The sequence below is a fragment of the Giraffa tippelskirchi genome, chromosome 14 (genome assembly GCF_054371585.1).
Source record: "Giraffa tippelskirchi isolate mGirTip1 chromosome 14, T2T-mGirTip1v1.2.pri, whole genome shotgun sequence".
NCBI lineage: Eukaryota > Metazoa > Chordata > Mammalia > Artiodactyla > Giraffidae > Giraffa > Giraffa tippelskirchi.
The window spans coordinates 67,808,046-67,827,352 of record NC_137288.1 but is presented as its reverse complement, the minus strand read 5'-3'; the positions used below and the strand labels follow the sequence as shown (position 1 = coordinate 67,827,352).

The 19,307-nt window shown below is 42.3% G+C and overlaps 2 long non-coding RNA genes across 2 annotated transcripts in view; one reads left to right on the top strand and one right to left on the bottom strand.

Moving 5' to 3' along the window:
* Window positions 1-2,594: 2,594 nt before the first annotated feature.
* On the bottom strand, window positions 2,595-4,229 carry LOC145534563 (uncharacterized). Its single transcript, XR_014074747.1, has 2 exons — window positions 3,764-4,229; window positions 2,595-3,374 (listed from the first exon to the last, which is right to left on the bottom strand). It is a non-coding gene; the product is annotated as an uncharacterized LOC145534563 (long non-coding RNA).
* Window positions 3,144-19,307, top strand: part of LOC145534562 (uncharacterized) — a 69,537-nt gene continuing 53,373 nt past the window's right edge. The window contains exon 1 of the long non-coding RNA XR_014074746.1: window positions 3,144-3,368. This is a non-coding gene — a long non-coding RNA (uncharacterized LOC145534562). The remainder of the gene's footprint in view (window positions 3,369-19,307) is intronic.

The following is a 19,307-nucleotide window of genomic DNA, read 5'->3' as shown; positions in this document are numbered from 1 at the left end:
GATGCCTGTAGCGAGCAAACTTCGGGGTGCAGGGGGTGTGTAAACCGTCCGGGAGGTTACCGATCTTTACACGCACACACACACACATGTCCCTCAAACCCTGGGAGAGGGACGCCCGGGGTTACGGCTATGGGTAGATGACCTGGAGCCCAGATCTGCATATCCAAACCTTGTTTCTGAAAAGAACAGAGCCCTGGTCAGTTCCAGAACGCTGGCAAGTCGCAGCTTTGAAAAGTGCACCCTCACGTACCCAGGATTTCCGTTGTTGACTAATCCCCGGTCGGCGACTGGGAGTGGAGCGCGCGTAGAGAGAAGGGGCAGATTTCTGCGGCCCCGGGTTGGGGTGGAGGGCTAGTGGAAGGCCGAGAGCCGCTCGGCAAGGAAAGCCTTAAAAGTAACTGCTTCTTCCAGAGCAGGTTGCGCTCTGTTTGCCTCCGAAGATTCAAGCTAGCTGAGGTTGCGCAGATGTTGCCTTTGTTTAAAGAGACAGTAATTAAGGACAGAGTGGACATAAGTTTGAGAAGCGTGACCTATTTTCTTTTGATCAGCTGTCAAAAGAAGAGCAGGGGGTCTCCTTAAGACAGCCCCCTCCAACCACTTCCAGCTGTTAGAGAAAACTTGATAAGAAAGGAGGACACAGTCTGGAATACTGTATATGCCTTCCTGGCGCTGGAGAGGGGTTTTATTCATTTGGAAAACAGCTCTTAGTCTCAGTCACCCCTTATGGCTGCCCTCCTCTCTATTCTAAATACAGAGCCAAAAAGAATAAAAATAAAAATCCTCCTCCCTCCCATCATCCTGTCACATGAATGTACGGTGACACTATTTACAGATCAACTTTATTGAGTTCTGGCCCAAATCTTGCCAATTATTCTTTCAGATAGCCTCTTCTCTGTGATATCAAAGCCTGGGCAAGAAAGTGGATGATCCCCTGATTTGCTAGATATACTTTTCTTAGCTGCTCAAATCTTTAATGGCACAGCACTAGACAGGTAGCATATCTCACTTTTCTGTCTCTCTGACTTTTCTCTCTCTTTCACCATCTCCTACCATCTCTCTTCCCCCTCTCCACCTTATAGATGGTGGCTGGACATTTGGGGATAACTTGAAAGTTCAATGTTTGAAATACACATAGAGTGGAACAAAAGTTCACAAGAGTGCAATCTCCTGTTGGCCCAAGAATGTTCAGAGACTGAAAGAGGGCGGGAGAGGAATCCGAAGTGTCCTAGTACTGAAGGCGGCCTCCCCTCCACCCTGGCTTCAGGCTCGAGGAGTGGCCCATGACCCCAGGCTGGGACTTGGGTAGGCACTATCGCGGTTTCAGACACCTCCGCATATAAATGGCCATTTAAATAAAATTTTAAAATGATAAACTCATTTACCACCCTACCAGGATAAATCTGCTCCGGGGTATTGCTTCTCCGTGTGCCTGGAAGCTGTCACGTGCTGGGGAGCTGAAAGGTGAGTTGCATATTCTGGCCTCTTCCTCGCTCTCCCCTTCCTCCCCCTGCCTTCCCTCGATCAATATTGGCGATCTCAGGGAAATCATGAAATCGTATTGGCTTCTTTGTGTATAATTTCATTGGGCTAGATTAAAGCAGATTTTTCACTTTGTTTTTCTGATAGTGGTTTTACGTTTTTGTATTTCAACCCCCAACCCATTTAAAAGAAAAATTAATGTGCATGTTTAGTCAGCATCCTAATTTTTTTTTTTACTGAATTATGTTTGCATGTTTTCCTCCTTTCTTTTTAAACAGGAAAAATATTTAATATATACTCAAAGATAATTTAAGAACATCAGTACTAATATTGAATACAATTTTCAAATATGTTTTGAAATAGCTTTGATTTTTTTCTCTCTACAGTTCAAGAAAATAAAAAGGAGGAGTTGCTTTCTGACCACCTCTTGAATAGCACATATGCTCTAACCTTCAGAAGTTCTGAGACTCAGAATTTTTTCTTTTATTTTAAAGTTACACTCTTGTTCCCCGTGACCATATAGCAATGCGACAGCAGAAATGCTACTTCATGACTATTAAAATTACCGGTCATTATATCAGGAGCAGACTATCCATTGCTCAGAATACCCCCATTTACAGCACCGACTTTCTTCAAGACCACACACTTAAATGGGTCAAAAGAAGCCTGTAAATAAAACACATTGACAACAAATGAAAGCCATTGTACTGTAAAAGAAAAAACAAACTGAATTTGAGTTAGCAAGTGGGGGAAAAGACTGGAAAATTTTACTGTTGGAGTTTTCATATGTGTTTTCACATTAAAAAAAAATTTAAGCATCTGAGAAGGAGAGAGTGTGAACATTCAATTAAAACAGAGAACTTATAAATTATTCACACACACACACACACACACACACACACACAAAATAAACAGACCACAAGTAAACCCAACCTGGATAACGGGCCCAACAGCTCTGTTTTTCACTAAACAACAGTAACCACGGCCCAAACCCCGGGGTAGAGGAGGGTGGATTATTTTCACCGAAACGTTCAAAATCCTGAAGAAGGTTTTGTGTTGGGGAGAACGCATTTGTGCTACAACTAGGTTTATCAGAGCAATACAAAAAGACATAATGGTGGGCTGATTTGGACTATTTTATTTTTGTCCTTCCCCAAACCATCTGGCGTGTGAGTGTAGGGGTATTGATCAGGATCTGTGCGCTGCAGACCCCATGCCAATCCATAGCGTTTCTGGCAATCAGCGTCGCCCATGAATTGCAGCTGTCTGTGTAGCTCCCGAACAGAAATCTTCAAAAAAGTCCCCCCCTTATCAAACACATCATCCGTTCAGGGGTAAGTCAATACCATTTCTTTGTCATTCCGTGAGCAGGGATTATGCAGGAGAAAGTTTTTGTTGTCTGTTGTAGCTGCTGCTGCGCCCTTTTTTTTTTTCTTCTTTTTTTAAAGGAAAGAGAGCAATTTTCTAGCCATTGAATGGTAATGGTTTTCCAGAAAGGCCTCAAGCGTTTGTAGGAATCGGAAGACAAATGCCGTTTCAATATTGTGGGGGAATTTTCAAAGGAGGAGGAAATTCTTATGTTGCTATACACAAACAATAATAGTGATAATAGAGGGTTCCTTTTAATGACGTTGGATTTTCTCGGAGCCCCTGGTGATGAAGACGCCGCAAGTCCGTGATTACCCTTGCAGATGGAAGGTGGGTGCTAGTGGAGGAAAGGGCGTCTTCGGAATCGTGACTGTTTGATATCTCCATTAGCTCCAGTTTTCTTCAGCCTGAAAGCTCCGGCTGGTTGGGCACATGGAGAGGAAAACCAAAACCGAAGCCTAGCTCACTAACTTCCTCCGGCCACTCAGCTCAGAAATTCACTGATCCTTCTCAGATTCCAGGTGAATCTAGGAAAGTTGTTTTTAAAAGTTTTCTATTAATAGGTGGTGAGGCTGAACGAGTCCTTTTTTGGGGGGTCTGTTTCTGGCGCTGCGTGGATGTTGTTAATTAAAAAGAAAGAAAACCTGCCAAGTTAGTTACAAGAGCTGGTGGGGGACTGCCCTGAACTTTAGGGTGGACAAAGGACACTCTGCACCAGGTCGGGGAGAGTTGGGAGTTTGTGAGTTCTCTTCCCACCCTCAACTAGCCTCTTAGGGAAAGAAAAACTAGGCTCCTGGAGCCCTTCCTGCCGGGAGAACTGTTCTCTCGGAGCCCCAAGCTGTTGTCTGGATTCGAAGATGCGGAGTAAGGCCGCCGGCGCAACCCAGCGGCATATCGGAGCCTGGGCGAAACCTACCTAGCCTCAGTTGTCCGGGCGCGGGAAGTGGGAGGGCTTGGGGGAGGGGAGGGGGTGGCGGGGACCCCGTCCCGGGGAACTTCGGCACGTGCTCTGGGACGGCCAGTCTGGAGGGGCAGCGTCAGCCGGAACGCTGAGCTTCGCTGCAAAGCTTCTTGCCCTTCCGCCTGCCTAATTTCAAAGAAAGCCCAGGACTAGGTCCGCCGACCGTGATCGCAGCCCTTCACCCCGTCAGGTGGGAGCCTGATGGAGTTTTGTGTCCTCAAGGACGCACAACACACACACAGATACACAGAGACACACACAGGTTTTTGTCCTTCGTCCTCCCTGCCCTCTCTGAGTTCCCCGGCCCTCTCGCTGGGGAGGAACTTCGCGGGGGGTGGGTCCCCGGGCCTCCGATCTGGATCCTAGGTGACTGTAGCCAGGGCTGGGTATTGGGACCGCAGTCCCTGCCCGGGCACAGTCCTTCCTTCGGGGTTCACAACAGAACCTCGTCTGGAGCCCCACCCCCTCTTTCCGATTCTGATTGAGAGGCTGCTACCACTTCGGAAGCTGGTGGGAGAAATAATTTGATGCTTGGGGGAAATAAAAAAAGTGAAGGAGAATTTGAGGTCTCGAACCTGTAAAGATCAGAGAAGGCTTATTTTATTTATTTAGTTAGTTAGCTGGAGGAGTAGGGGCGCGGGGGTGGGGGGAGTCTGACTCTTACACCTACGTAGCATTCCCCGCCCCCCCCAAAGAACGTTGAGCTTTAAGAGAGCAACTTGTTGGCTTGAAAACCACGTGGACGAATTTTCTTCTCACTGGCCTTAAGGTCCTGCCCCACGTTTTCTCTCCCCGCAAAGCCCTGAAGTCAGTTTTAAGCCGCGGGGAGCTGCGCTCGCGTTTTCTTTTTACAGTGGGTTTCCCAAAGCACAATCCAAGTATACCTCAAGTTCTCCTCTCCTCCAGTCGTCAGCCCGCAAAAAGAAAAATTGGCGTGAGGTCCTTTTGTTCAGGTCAACTTGTGCGTGAAATCTTTTTGTCGTTCTTTCAAAAGGAAGGCAAAAGTTGCAGTTGATTTTTAAAAGGACTCTGAAAGTGGAGCTGTTTTCAAGTTGTTCCAAGACACCAAGCACTGGCGTCGCTTTTGTTTATTGCCTCCTTAAAACGATCATTTATTTGCTCTGGACATAACCCTTTTTGATTGCTGTTTTCAATATTGTTTGGACATTAACACAAATATCCAGCACTTCTCTCTATGCAAATGGGGGCGTTTAAAAATCTTTTTATATAATTTCAATGGTCTAGCTACCACTGATTTAAAAAAAACCTACAGAATATTAAAAAAAGAGTCGGATTTTAAACTTGAAAAGTATTATTTCCGATTTCAAGGGTAATATTTCCGTTGGAAAACTAAAAACCAACTGAGGGGTTAAAAATATTCATGCGAATCGGACCGTTTCTTTTTTAAAAATCACATGATTATATATATTTTTAGATTCCTGGGACATCAGCCTCCAAGGACATTAAGTTGCCAAGTAAGTCTGAGCTGATCTTTCAAGGTAATACAATCAAAAGTAGAAGAGAAAACACACTCGAGATTATTTTAGGACCATTTAATTTTTGGAAAATCGCTTCGATGGAACTTTTGAGAAATTCTGAATTGTTTCGCTTCCAAAACGTGTCGGAAAAAAGCAAACTCTGGCCGAGTGCAGGGTTCCGGGGCGGCCGTGAGCGTTCGAGGAACCGGCCACGGTCCCCGCGGGCCACAGCCTCCAGCGCCGGGCCGGGCCTGGCCGGGCACAGGTGGTTCGGCTGCTTCTGAAAGACGCCGGGCGCCGAGGGCGTCCTGCCGCCGGGCCTGGCAGAGCGATGCCCGCAGCGCACCTGACTCGGGGCAGAGAGACCTGTTGGCCACCGGGAAGCTGCGTTTGCGCGGAGCGGCGTCGGGGCCGCGGGCGCGCGGTGGCCGCACGCGGCGGACCGCGCCCTGGAGCTGCCCCGGGTTCTGCCCTCCAGGCCCCAGGGCCTGCGCCCAGCCGCTGCTTGGGAGGCGGAGAGAGCCGGCCAGGATTGATGTCTAAATCAATGCCGTTTCTAGGCGCTTCTCTCTGCTCCTCTCCGTCTTTCTCAAAGGCAGAGCGCCTCCTCAGAGTGGATTTCCTCTCCCTGTGCAAAGTCAGGGAGAGGCGAGTGTCCGCAGGAAACCGAGATCGCTGCCCTGCGCCGGCCCCGGAGAGGTGGGCGGACCTTGAATAAGCGCCAACAGGGGCCTGGGAGCCTCCCGTGCGTCCTCGTCCTCCTTTTCCCCCAGGTCGCCCCCCACCCCATCAATTCCTACTTCGCTCGCCCACCTCGGAGGGCTCGGCCCCGGCTCGGGCTGCTCTCGTGGCGGTGGTAGCCGGCGAGGCCTGACCCCGTGCGCCCTCGTAGGTCTTAACAAGGCCCCCAAGTTGACGGGACCCGGGAGGGGAGCTCCTGGTCTCCGACTCCAAGCCCGGCCTGGCTGGGGCCGGCCTGGCCGCTTCTGATTTAATTCTTCACCGACGGATTAGGCAGCTGCAATTGTCGCGGAAAATCAGCGGCCACTATTGATCCCCGGGACGAGCAGGGGATGGGGAAACCCTGGGGGCGCAGGCGGAGGGCGGGGCGGGGTGGGGGCTCGGCTCCGGCCCTTGGGTGCCCTAGATCGGGCGTCCCGATTGGGGCCTCCGCCGAGCACGCGGCCGGGTCAGGCCTTCCGAGACTCGGTCTCTTCTCCTCGAGACGAGGCCGCCCGGCCTGCTCCGACCCGCTGCGGGCCTGCCCTGCGGAGGAGGAGGAGGGGGACTGAAGACAAAAGGCCGGGCCGAGGACGGATGCGCTCTCAAAGCCCGCGGGGGACGGCGGGGCCGGGGCGGGGAGCGGTACCCGCTGCCCCCGCCCCGGGCGGGCTCCCGCTGTCAGGAGGCGGAGGGGCGCCCCGGGGGCGCCTCCGGCCCCCGCACGCCCGGCTCCCCGCACAGGCTGCCTCCTCAGGGACTGGGCAGGCCTCGGCCGCTGGACAGGGGTGAGCTGCCACCGCCGCCGGAGCAACAAGTCCTCAAGGCAGAGGCCCCCCGAGGGCAGGCGGTGGAGGTCAGTTCCCTCTGCTTTGTCTCAAACAAACTTGAGAATTGTGTGTCCTCAGAAAAAAAGGAGCTGACCCAGTTGTGTGGACAATGTATGCTAAAGAAGCCGTTCTGGTTCTAACTGATGCAGAAAGGTGGAAGATGGGATGTCTGGAGACATCCTTTGTATATGGGAAATCCACGGGCAGCCGGAGTAGCCCTCTGCCGTCTATATCTCACCTTCCGCTACGCTGGACGTCTTAAAGCCACGTGGGTTCCCCTTACCTTTGAGATTACTTTTTTATACGACTTTTATGGGAATCACGGATTGTACAGGAAGTGTGTAAGCTATATAGAGCAGAAGTATCAAAGGTATCAAGCTCCTCATTTCCGTTGTTTCATTTTTCTCTTTCTTTCCAAAACTATCTGAAGTATTTACTGCCTTCTTTTGTTGGAAGGAACGTGTGCTTCAGACTTTATCCTGCAAAGAGTTGAGCACTGGCTCCCTGGAGATCAGATATAGAGTCAAAAAGGGCCTTCTCACTACATTGCCTGCTTCATAATCCATGGACTGAGTATAGGTCACTGAACACAAAATGGCCTTTCCTCTCTTGCTTACTCAGATGGTTTAATGGATTTTATAATGGTTTTGCAACTATCAGACTGGGGAAATCTGGTTTGGGGGCATTGTGCTCATATCAACCAAAGGCAATGCAGTATGTCAAATTCTTTACCTTATCAATATAAACTGGTGACAACATAATGGAATTTCTTAGGATAATTTTGAAAGATCATGTTTTGAAACACCAGGTTCCAAACGTGGTTTGTAATTTTCATTGTGGAAAAATCCTTGAGTTTTTCCATTTAGTTGATCTTGGGCTTGGTGAAAGTTCTGAAAACCCTTTCAATCAATAATATTCTATATACGTCTGCTACCAAACTATGATGTTTGATCCCATTGCAGTTTTTAGCATGTCTTGCTCCCTCTTTTTTTTTTTTTTTTTAAGTAGGAGACTTGTTGGGGAGGCAGTGAATTAAGAGTGAATTTAAACCTCCAGTAAAACAGAGATGCGGGTGAGTGGAAACATTTTTAGGAGTTTACCAACACACTAAGGTTGCCTGGATTCATACCTATGATTAAGGCAAGGATTTTGTTTTAGGAGGACGGTTGTGCTTTGCAGATGCTGTTCCCAGTGAACTGTGTTCACCCCCTTGAACTTGGAGAATGTCAGCTCATATCTAAAATTTCAGTTACCATTTTTATACTTCTTTTTTAAAGCTATTTGCATATCTGAGTTTTGGAATTTTTTTTACTTCCTTTTTCCCCTCATACTTTAGTTTTTCTCCCCCAGCTCTTAATCTAAACTTCTCTTTTTTAGAGTTATTACTTAAGTAAATTGCTCATTATGTAAGTGATACGCTCACCATGGTAATTAATACTGTATCATGGCATACTTGGGGAAATAATGACTAACCCTAGTTTAGTTAAAAAAAATTTTTTTTTTTTGCTTTACTCTTGCTTCAAGAAGAACTTGCCTTTTTAAGATATTGTAACTTAAATATTGGGACATAAATGGGGGATAACTTTGTAATGATGAGCTTCATATTCCAAATGCTTTCAAGATTCTCTTTTTCAAAAATGAATTTTCTTGTAGTTCTAATTCCAAGTGATGTAATTCAGTGAATGGGTTCTGGGTTTTTTGGTTCCTATCTGTGACTAACTTACAGACCAAGAAAGGCAGAAGAAATGGAAAACAGAGAATGAGAGAAAAGAAGCTGTCAGAACTTAGTGACTCATGAGACCAAAATTGCTTCAGAGTTATGTCATTTTTTAGAATTTATTACACATTTCCGATTGAGGGATTTTTTTTTTTTTTTGCTGAAGGGACTTTTAAATTTCATGTGAAAAAAATTGCTTAAGCCCTGTTTTTTCAAAGTGGAACCATAGCAATATTTACTATATCATCAAAGAGTCCTGAAGGGAGAGATGTGGGGACAGTTTCAAGGGTCATGTTTAACATTAGGTTTGTTACACAATGTGAGCAAACAGCAGCAACCCTGGATATTTTGTTTTCTTGGTATTCTGAAAACAATTGGGTGTCAATCAAACAAGCATATTAAACCAGGGTCCCTTACCTTGTAAATGAACATTTGTGTGGACTCATTTTAAAAGTGAGTAATCCCTTGGAAAACCAATTGATCATAATTATGTATATATGTTATATGTATGCTTAAAATATTGATTTCTGTATGTTGGGGTTACATGTAGTAGTGAGTAGAGTTGGGGTAGGGTAGGTGGAGTGAAGTGGGCAGTGGAAAAAGTTACATCTATAGGAGTCTATTGATCTATGATGGGGTAAAATTTTTTCCCTTGGTGTACTCTCCCCTAGGACACTTTAGATCATACCAACCTTTAACACTGTGTTTGTAAACTTTCTGGGTGATATCCACAGTGAGAAATGGATTTTTGTGTTACAACCCCAGCACATACGTATGTACATTTCAGGAAGGAACGGCATGTTTTTAAAGTGACCTTTTGTAGCCAAACTTGTATTGGAAATTAATTACTGAAGTTTTAGAACCCTGTCTGGTTGTTCTGTGTTATTTTCTCTGCATAGCCTGTGTTTTTCTTGCTACTCATTTAGTACTTGCTTTCTCATTTGGTATTATTTGTGTTTGAGGTTCACTGGCTGGTTTAGATAGCACAGGAGGACGCCTTCCAGGAGGGAAGTGTCTTGTGCTATGCCCCAGGGCTCTTGATCCTACCTTGTTCATTATTTTTTTGAAGTCTTTACTGAAGGTTAAAAGATCTGCTCATCAAATCTGTAGGTGACACAGAGCTAGCAGTCATATCTAATATATTGAAAGACAAAATCAAGATTCAAAGTGAAATATGAATATTGAAATGAAAACCAGTATGATTTAATCAAACACAGACCAATATAAAAGCCCTTTATTGAGGCTGAAAATAGAAATCAAAAGAGACTCCTGGATTGCCACAATAACGCATGTACAAAAATAGAGGTGTTAGTTTACTCTAAATGCAAAATGATGTAAACATATTATGCTCTATAAGCAGCTAATGTAATTTTAGGCTGAACTAATAGAAATGTGGTATATAGCTTACAAAGAAGGTAGCAGTTTCCCTGTATTCTGGGCTGGAGGCTTGTCTTGCTCTAGCTCCCTCATTTTAATACAGATATTGACAAGTTAAAGATTACCGTGGGCTCTCAGGGTGTGAGGGAAGAGGAAAGCATGATTTATGGGGAAGAGTTCAAGCAAATGTTTAGGCTGGAGAAGAGGTGAATGGTATGATTACCACTTCAAATATTTGCCTAGCTGTCATGTGGCAGAGTCGGGGGAGAGTAGTTTTTGCTGATCCCCAGGGCAGAGTTGGGACCAAAGGGTAAAAGTGTCAGGGGAGTTGACTTTGATTCTCATAATTAAGGTTGCTTGAGAGTACAGCAAGTTACTGCCTGAGAAGTGAATCGTTTATCCACAGGAGTATTCGGCAAAGGCTGAGTGACCATCTGGCTAGGATGCTATAGTAGGGATCAGCTGAATTAGGCAGCAGGTTGAAATAAGTGATCTTTCTGGTTGAATTGGAGGGTTTTCTCAATGATTTTAGACTATTGTGAAAGTGATTTTACATATAGATGAATTTAAGAGATAGATTTAATATTCAAGCTTGTAGGAACTTCAAATGGACCTGGTAGAGCATTTTCTGTCTAAAAGCTCTGTGAAAACAATCTCTTATTTACAGAAAATGCAACCTCATTATTTCTTTCTTCTTTAAGCTTTTTATTTTGTATTGGGGTATGGCTGGTTAACCATGTAGTGATATTTTCAGGTAAGCAGCAAAGAGACTCAGCCGTACATATACATGTGTCCATTCTCCACAAATTCCCCTCCCATCCAGGCTGCCACGTGACATCGAGCAGACTTCCTTGCACTAAACAGTAGGTCTTTGTTGATTAAAATGGATTCATTATTTCTTGTCTGCATTTTTAAAATCCAGAAGAGCTCTGAAAATCAAGTTTTTTGAATCTCATGTTGAAACTGCCTTAACTGAACTGAGGTGAGATATCTCAGTCTTTATCCCACTTAGAATGAACATTCATACGTATCTCTGCAGAAATGTTAGTGTGTTTAATTATAAGGTGCTTTTCCAGACCCTGTTGGTGGTGTGTAGTGTATGCTTTTTTGCTGCTAACACCTTCCCAATATCTGAAAAAATGTTCAATTCTAACCCATCTATTTCCAAATGATTTGGCTAGCGGATTGTTATTATTACTTGCCTTATAATTAGATAGTTCTTGTTTTTTCAGAGTAGCTTGAATCCATTGGTCAGAAATCTAAACAATAAGCCACATTACAAAATGTAGGCTAGAATGATTCTCGGAACAAGTATTGAGTCCCTAAACCTTGTCACAGAAGGAAATTGCTTTACAAGCCAAATTTATCCTAGATAATGAAACGGTAAGTTGCTCTGCCATTCCCATATTTATTTTATGAAGAGGTTAGTGGCAAAAATGATCAGTGTCAAAGGTCTCCTCCCAAGCATATTTGATATTACTTAAGACTGGCAGTGGGTGACAGTATCACACTTGTCTGGCCTGGGAGGAGGATTTAGTAGGATCCGTTAATTAATGACTTTCATTTTACAAATCATTTCTGCCACTATTACTCATTCTGTAGACATTTATGGAACACCTACTCCAGGCTGGCCCTTGGCTGGGCAACAGACAAGATGAATGAGATGTAAGTAACATCCTTAACACGCTCGCATACTAATTCGATCCTCAAAACAACCTGTCAGATAGGCAAGGCCGATACTATTGTTCCCATTAAAGATGAAAAAATGGAGTCTCCAGGAAATTAAGTGACTCTCTGAGGGTCACACATCCAGTAAGTGGTAGAACAGGACTTGAATCCAAGGCTGTAATTCAGAATCTACGTATTTTTCCGTTGTATTAACATATATTAAGGACCTGTTGTTCACCACACAAAGTGTATCTTCTCATCCAAACTTTATCTTCGACTTTACTTTTACCTGGCTGCTCAGAATTTGTAGCCATTTTTTATGCGAGGAGAAGGCATTGTGAAATGAGTTTTATGGGAGATTGGTCTCCAATTTCTTCTTTTTAATATTTATTAAATTTAAAAAATGTTTTATTTGGCTGCACTGGGTCTTAGTTGTGGCATGCAAACTCTTGGTTGCAGCACGTGGGATCTATTTCCCTTGATGGGATCAAACCTGGGCCCCCTGTCTGCCTTGGGAGTATGGAGTCTTAGCCACTGGGCTATCAGGCAAGTCCCTCTAATTTCTTCCCATGAAAGCCCAAATACCCAGACTCTCCCTATTCTTCCCCCTGGCAGTCTCCTGGCAGTTGGGGCTCAGGAACATCAACCAAACTCAGTCAATAAGATACGCCTCCCTCAAAGTCAGACACCAAAGGACAGAGGCGTGGGGAGAGCCTAGAATTCATGCTGGTGAAGCTGGTGCACTGTGTCCAGCAGCGTCAACTGATTCCTTATGCCTAAACGTCACTTATTTCAGACCATTTTCTGGACCTGGTTCTCATCCATCTTGGTCTGTTCTGTGAGCCATCTGATTTCCTTTCATCACATTTGTTCACAAAAGTTAGCCTGAGTCAGTTTCTGTTGTTTCCAAGCTAGGACTTTAGAGAACTCTCTTACAGACTAGGTAGTGAGAATTGGTCAGATTTTGGACGTATTTTGAAGAGGGACCTGACAGAATGTGTTGAGGCATTTGGATATGGAATGTGAAAGAAAGAAAGGAGTCAAGCATGCCTTCAAAATTTTTGTTCTGAATAATTGAAAGAATAAAGCTACCATCAAGTCCAGTTCTCTATTACTGCAAATCTCCCCCCAAATAGTGAATTAAAACAGCAACCATTTTTTTTTAAATATCTCTGTTGAACTGGGCCTCTCACAGCATAACGGCTGGGTTTTGAGAGGGAGCAGTCCCTGAGGGTGGACACTGCAGGAGAAGAACCTGGGAGAAACTGCGTGGTCTTTTATGACCTAGTCTCAGAGCTCACCCTGTGTCACTTCCTCCATCGTCTATGCCTAGAATCATTCACGGACTCATTCAAAGAGGAGGGGACACTGCAGCAACAAAAAATCTGGAGCCACGTTTTGAAATGTATATCAAAGAATTCTAAGAAAGGTGGGGAATATGGGGAGAGGGGGTTGAGGTGGGTTATCGTGTGTTTGGACACGTTAAGCGTAGATGTCTTAGGATTCAAGAAGGGATAGTGGGTAGGCAATTGGGTTATAAGTCAGGTGTTCAGATGAGAAGTTGAGGATAAAGATAAAAATTTAGGAGTTGTTTGTGTGTACTTGGTGTGTAAAGCCACGAGACTGGTTGAGATAGATCATCTAGAGATGTAGCCTTATAAGAGGTTTTGAAGTCAAAGAGCGCCATACCTCCAGCTTTATTGTACTTGCTCGAAATTACTTGGCCATTTGGAGTCTTTCGTGGTTCTAAATGAATTTTAGGATTGTTTTTTCTATTTCAATAAAAATGCCATTGATATTTTCATAGGAACTGTGTTGAATCCACAGATCACTTTGGAAAGTGTTGACATTTTAACAGTATTAATTCTTCCAGTACATGAACATGAGTTGTCCTTCCATTTATTTGTGTCTTTTAAATTTTCTTTTGTCATTGTTTTGTAGTTTTCAGTCTACAGGTCTTTCCGTTCTTTTGTTAAGCTTATTCTTAAGCCTTTTCTTATTTTTGATGCTACTGTAAATGGAATTATTTTCATTTCTTTTTCAGGTAGGTTGTTGTTAGTGTATAGAAACACAGTTGTTTTTTATATGTTGATTTTACATCTTGTAGCTTTACTGAATTTGCTTATTAGTTCCATGGTTTTTGTAGAGCCTTTACAGTTTCTACATGTGAACTCATGTCATCTTTAAACAGGGGTAATTCCACTTCTTTCTTTCTGATTTGAGTGGCTTTTATTTCTTTTTGTTGGACTAGTTTCTCTTGCTAGGACTTCCAGTACTATGTTGAAAAGGAGAGGTAAGAGTGGGCATCCTTGCCTTGTTCTGGATCTTAGAAGGAAATCTTTTGGCTTTTCATTGTTGAGCATGATGTTTGCTGTGGGCTTTTCATAGATGTGGGCTTTCATAGATGTTTGCTGTGGGCTTTTATTGTACTGAAGTAAGTTTCTTCTACACTTAATTTGTTGAGAGGTTTTTTTTTAATTTATTTATTTTTTAATTGAAGGATAATTGCTTTACAGAATTTTGTTGTTTTCTGTCAAACCTCTTGTTGAGAGTTTTTAATTGTGAAAAGATGTAAATATTGGGAAATGTTTTTTATGCATCAATTGTGATGATTCATGTGATTTTAATCCTTTATCCTGTTAATATGGTGTATCATGTTGATTGATTTAAATGTGTTGAATCATTCTTGTATCACAAAGATACATTTTACTTAGTCATGGTGAATGATAAATGCTGTTGTATTGGGTTTGCTGGTATTTTTTTGTTTTTTGAGGGTCTTTGTGTCTATGTTCAGGAGGATACTGATCTGTAGTTTTTTTCTCTTGTGATATCTTTTGTCTGGCTTTGGTTTCAGACTAACTTCATAGAATTAGTTTAGAAAGTGTTTATTCTTCTAATTTTAGGAAGAATTTAAGAAAGGTTGGTATTCTTTATAAATGTTTGGTAAAATTCACCCACAAAATCATTTGATCCTGATCTTTTCCTATGTTGGAAGTTTTAAAACTACTCCTTTGGCTTTTTTTATTTGTTATTGGTATGTGTAAAGTCTGTCTCTTTTTGACCTGATCTAGATAGGTTGTATGTGTCTAGATTGTCCAGTTTTTTCGACATAGGATTGTATGTGTTTAGGTTGTCTAATTTATTGGCATATGATTGTTCATAATAGTCTCTTATGAGCCTCTTTATTTCTGTGAGATTAGTTGTAATGTCGCCTCTTTTATTTCTGATTTTATTTATTCGTGTCTTCTCTCTCTTTTTTTAACCCCCTAGCCTAGTGAACGGAGAAGGCAATGGCACCCCACTCCAGTACTCTTGCCTGGAAAATCCCACGGTGGAGGAGCCTGGTAGGCTACAGTCCATGGGGTCGCTAAGAGTCGGACACGACTGAGCGACTTCACTTTCACTTTTCCCTTTCATGCACTGGAGAAGGAAATGGCAACCCACTCCAGTATTCTTGCCTGGAGAATCCCAGGGACGGCGGAGCCTGGTGGGCTGCCATCTATGGGGTCGCACAGAGTCGGACACGACTGAAGCGACTTAGCAGCAGCAGCTTAGTGAAGGGTTTGTTGATTTTATTTTATTTTTCAAAAATCAGCTCTTAGTGTTATCAATTTAAAAAAATGTCTATCTGTTCTCTAGCATTTATTTATGCCCTAATATTTTTTAATTCCTTAGTTATCCATTCTTGGAAATGTTCCTTCTCTCTGCTAATTTTGGGCCTAGTCTCTTCCTTGAGGTGTAAACTGAGATTGTTTATTTGAGATCTTTCTTATTTTTCAGTGCAAGTATTTACTGCTATAAACTTTACCTTCTGTACTGTTTTTTCTGCATCTCATTGGTTTTGGCATGTTGTGTTTTTATTTTCATTTGCCTTGAGATGTTTTCTAATTTGATTTCTTCTTAAACCCAATAGCTTTTAAAAAGAATGTGTTGTTTAATTTCCATGTACTTGTTAATTTTTCCAGTTTCAGTCCGTTGTGATTGGAAAAGATACTTGGAATTATCTCAGTATTCTCAAATTTGTCAAGGTTTGTTTTGTGCCCTAGCATATGAAATGTTCTGGACAGTGTGTTTCTGTGAAAGAATGAAGGCTTGAAATGTCCTATTCTGCCATATTGCTGACCTTTTTAAAAAAGAAACTGCAAACTTTTTCCCAGCGTGACTGTACCATTTTGTTTTCCCACTGTATTGAGTGATTGAGTTTCTATACATCTTTACCAGCTTAAGTATTGTGAATATTTGTGTAGTGATGTTTTAATTTGGATTTCCGTAGTGGCTAGTGATATAGAAGATCTTTTCATGTGCTTATGTGCCATCGGTATATACACATCAATGAAATGTCTGTTCATATATTTTGTCCATTTTCCAATTGGATTAATAACTTTTACTGTTGAGTTTTGAGAATTATTTTTATATCATAGGTAGTTGTTCTTTGTCAGATAGGTGGTTAGTAAATATTTTCTCCCAGTCTGGACCTTGCCTTTTCACTCTGTTAAGTAGGACCTTTCACAGAGCAAATACAAATTTTGGAAAAGTCCAATTTATAAATTTTTTTTGTGTGTGCCATGCTTTTGATTTCAAGGCTAAGAATGCTTTGCCAAGCCTTAGATCAATTGTCTCATATTTAATTTTTCTAAAGTTTTATAGTTTTACATTTAACATTTAAATCCAAGATCCATTTTGTGTTAATTTTTGCAAAAGAGTGAGGTTTAGAACAAAGTTCTTTTTCTTTTTGTTTATTTGCCTGTGTATACCCAATCAGTTCAGCTTCATTCATTGAAAAGACTATTTTTCCTCCACTGAATTACATTTACACCTTTCAGTTGGGCATAAATAGGTGGGTCTGCTTCTGAGTTCTCTATTCTATTTCATTGAGTTATGTGTCTGTCTATCCATTAATATTACATAGTCTCAGTTACTGTAACTATATAATAAGTCTGGAAATCAGATAGGCTAATTCCTTCTACTTTGTCTTTCTTTAAAAAAAATATTTTAGATATTTTCATTCTTTTGTTTTCCATACACATTTTAGGATAATTTTATCTATCTCTAAGAAATGTTGATGGGATTTTGATAGGAATTGTGTTAGACCTGTGGTAAACCTTGATCCAAAGGAATTAGAAAAAGAACAAAAAAGCCCAGAGTCAGCAGAAGGAAGAAAATAATAAAGATTAGAAAGGAAATAAATAAAATTCCCCCAAATAAAATATCAGTGAACCCAAGAGCTCTTTTTCTTTTTTAAAGGATGAGCAAAGTTGACAAACCTTTAGCTAGGCTCATTAAGAAAAAAAGAGGGAGGACCTAAATATAAAAGCTAAGAAATGGAAGAGGAGAAACTACAACTGATATCACAGAGATACAAGAAATCATGAGAATTCTATGAATAGTTATATGCCAACAAATTGGACAACTTAGAGGAAATGGATAAACTTCCAGAAACACACAATCTCCCAAGACTGACTCAAGAAGAAATGGGTAATCTGAATAGATTGATCACTAGTAGTTACATTTAATCAGCAATCAAAAAATTCCCAGTAAACATAACTCTAGGATTGGATGTTTTGGACATTTTCATAAGGGAATTCTATCACAATTATAAAGCAGAGCTAATACCTATCTTCCTCAAGCTATTCAAAAATTTGAAGAGGAGAGAGCACTCCCAATGGAGAAGGCAATGGCACCCCACTCCAGTACGCTTGCCTGGAAAACCCCATGGATGGAGGAGCCTGGTAGGCTGCAGTCCATGGGGTCACTCAGAGTTGGACACGACTGAGCGACTTCACTTTCCCTTTTCCCTTTCATGCATTGGAGAAGGAAATGGCAGCCCACTCCAGTGTTCTTGCCTGGAGAATCCCAGGGAAGGCGGAGCCTGGTGGGCTGCCATCTATGGGGTCGCACAGAGTTGGACACGACTGAGCGACTTCACTTTCCGTTTTCCCTTTCATGCATTGGAGAAGGAAATGGCAGCCCAGTGTTCTTGCCTGGAGAATCCCAGGGAAGGCGGAGCCTGGTGGGCTGCCATCTATGGGGTCGCACAGAGTTGGACACGACTGAGCGACTTCACTTTCCCTTTTCACTTTCATGCATTGGAGAAGGAAATGGCAGCCCACTCCAGTGTTCTTGCCTGGAGAATCCCAGGGAAGGCGGAGCCTGGTGGGCTGCCGTCTATGGGGTCGCACAGAGTCGGACACGACTGGAGCAACAGCAGCAGCAGCAGCAGCAGCAGAGCACTCTCAACTTCATCCTATGAGGTCACCATTACTTTGATGCCAAAACCAAACAAAGACACTATGAAAATAAAACTACAAGCCAAAATCTCTAATGAATATAGATGCAAAAATGATCAACAAAATGTTAGCAAATGAAATTCAACCATATATTAAAAGGATCACACACCATGATAAAGTGGGGTTTATTCTAAGAATGCAAGGATGTTTCATTATCTGCAAGTCAATGTGATACACGATGTTAACAAAATGAAGGATAAAAATCACATGATCATCTCAAAAGACACAGGAAAAGCATTTGACAAAATTCGACATCCATTCATGTAAATGAATAAAAACTATTATGAAAGTTGTTCCATAGCAAACATATTTCAACATAATAAAGGCCATTTATGACACACCCAGAGCAAACATCATATTCTATATGAAAAGCTGCAAAGATTTTCTCTAAAATCAGGAAAAAGACAAGGGTGCCCAGTCTTGCCACTTCTATTTAGCAGTTTTTGGAAGTCCTAGCCAAAGCAAACTGACAGGAAAAAGAAAAGGCATCTAAATTAGAAGAGAAGAAATAAAGTTATCACTAATCTCAGATGACATTATCCTGAATATAGAAAACCCTAAAGTCTCCACCAAAAAACTGTTAGAACTAATAAACGAATTCAGTAAAGTTTTAGAAAGAAGATACACAGAAATCTATTTCTTTCCTATACACCTATGAACTATCAGAGAGAGAAAGCAAGAAAATGACCCTGTTCAAAATTGTATAAAAAACAGTAAAACACCTAAGAATAAACTTAACCAAGGAAGTGAAAGACATGTACTCTGAAAACTATGAAACACTGATAAAGGAAATTGAAGGTGATACAAAGAAATGGATAGATATCCCATGTTCATAGTTTGGAAGAATTAATATTGTTTAAAATTCCTATCAACCAAAGCAATGTATATATTGAATGCAATCCTTATCAAGATACCAGTGACATTTTTTTCACATAACTAGGACTTGACTGAGTGTCAGAGCATGGGACAGAGCAAATAATCCTAAGATTTATATGGAACCACGGATGACCCCAAATAGCAAAAATGATCTTGAGAAAAAAGGACAAAGTTTGGAGATACCACACTTTCTGACTTCAGACTATACTACAGACTATAGTCATCAAAACAGTATGGTACTGACACAAAAACAGACACATAGCTCAATGGAACAGAATAGCGAGCCTGAAAATAAACCCATGTATGCTTGTTCAGTTACTGTATGATTTCCCTGGTCACTCAGTGGTAAAGAATTCACAATCTGCCTGCAATACAGGAGACAGAGGAGATGCAGGTTTGATCCTTGGGTCAGGAAGATCCCCTGGAGGAGGAAATGGCAACCCACTCCAGTATTCTTGCCTGGGAAATCCAATGGACAGAGGAGCCTGGCTGGCTACAGTCCATGGGGTCGCAAAAGAGTCGGACATGACTTAGCATGCACGCATG